Source organism: Macaca thibetana, chromosome 11, assembly GCF_024542745.1.
Source record: "Macaca thibetana thibetana isolate TM-01 chromosome 11, ASM2454274v1, whole genome shotgun sequence".
In the NCBI taxonomy this organism is placed as follows: Eukaryota; Metazoa; Chordata; class Mammalia; order Primates; family Cercopithecidae; genus Macaca; species Macaca thibetana.
This window is the reverse complement of record NC_065588.1, coordinates 127,291,026-127,292,638: the sequence shown is the minus strand read 5'-3', so window position 1 is coordinate 127,292,638 and position 1,613 is coordinate 127,291,026.

Genomic DNA, 1,613 nt, shown 5'->3' with positions numbered 1-1,613 from the left:
GTGGCCACACCCTTGGCAAGGTCTCCATGAACATGTGAATTCATGACAATCCAGCCAGTCCTGGTCATCCGTTGGCCATAAAATGCACATTGGCAGAGAAGGATCCATGAAGCCAGTGCTGAATTCCAAGAGCAATCTCAGATTTCTGAGCATAAGTGATAAAACTCAATTCTGGGAGGAGGAAGGTCAGGATAACGCCTCCTCTATCTGAGCACGTGGGCCTCCACTCTGAAGAGAGCAGAACAGGAGAGATGGCCGGAGTGAACGCTCAGGGGACAGAGTTTTGTTCCCTCCATTCAGCCCTGCTGTGGTCTCACCAATACCTGGGCCCACCAGGCAGTTCACACAACTTCTCCTGGATCAGTTAACTCTCCTCCAACTGTGGTGTCCCTAGATCCAAACAAAAATCTAATGATGTGGCCACTGCTGCGGCAAACAAACCCAAACATAGAATGGCTCACACGTGATGGATGTTTCTTCCTCATTCTCAGGAGTGCAAAGGGTGCTTCCATGCAGCCGGCGACTGTGTCCTTCACGTGGTGACTCAGGGACCTCAGCCCCTTTCATCCGTGGCTCTGTGTGTAATGTGTGACCACTGAAGTTGCCTTGTTAGTCACTTCAAGTCAGTAGCAGAGAAAGTGAATTGCTGGCCGTGTGGCGGAAACATTTACGGTCACGAATGCAAGCGTCATGTATGGCTTCTACTCACATCCCATCAGCCACATCTAACTCTGCGGTGAGGCCGGGACATTTGACCACATGGCGAGAGAGTGAGGCTGTTTGCCCAAGAAGACGAAACGGGTGGCAAGTGCTGACACTCAGCCACGCAAAGACTCTCCAACGTGGAGGCTGACAGAGCAGAAAATAGAACAAGCAACCATTCCAACCCGAGTGGTCAGGGGCTGAGAGCGCGGGAAACACCGCAAGCAGCCATATTCCAACCCGAATGATCAGGGCAGGTGTGTGTTGAAAGAGGGCAGTCCCCGAAATAGGTTGGTGTTTCCTATGACTGCCTGGTCAGCCCCTGGGAGCTAAAGTCCAGGACAAGATGATAAAACTGTGACCCCAATTGACTGCTCCAATTTCAACATGGGGGAAGTATGATTTCAACATGGGGAAATATGATTTCAACATGGAGAAATATGATTTAAACATGGGGAAACACGATTTCAAATAGAGAAATATGATTTCGACATGGAGGAATATGATTTTTAGGTGCTAAGTATGAGCAGCAGAGACGTTAGACTGGCAGACCCTTTGGAAACAGGCTGGCCCTCGATGCTCTGAGGTCATAGGGGAATCCTAGCCTCAACCAAAACAAACAAAAGAAAATAAAAGAAATAAAACCACTCTTCTCAGGCCCTGGTTCAAACCCTTTACAATTCTAAGCTGATGGCAGCATTGAGTAGCCGCACCTGACAGCTGCTTTCTCCCCTCCTTCGAGGCCTGTTTGCCACCAGCTCCCTTCTCTGAGTGCAGAAAGCCTGGGAGGCTCACAGAGGCGAGGGCCGCCAGCCCGATGCCTGCAAGGTGGGGTGAAACCACAGGCACTCAATAAACTTGGCCACCTGGCCCCCAAACCACCTGCCACCCCCAGAGTCAACAGCTCCTCC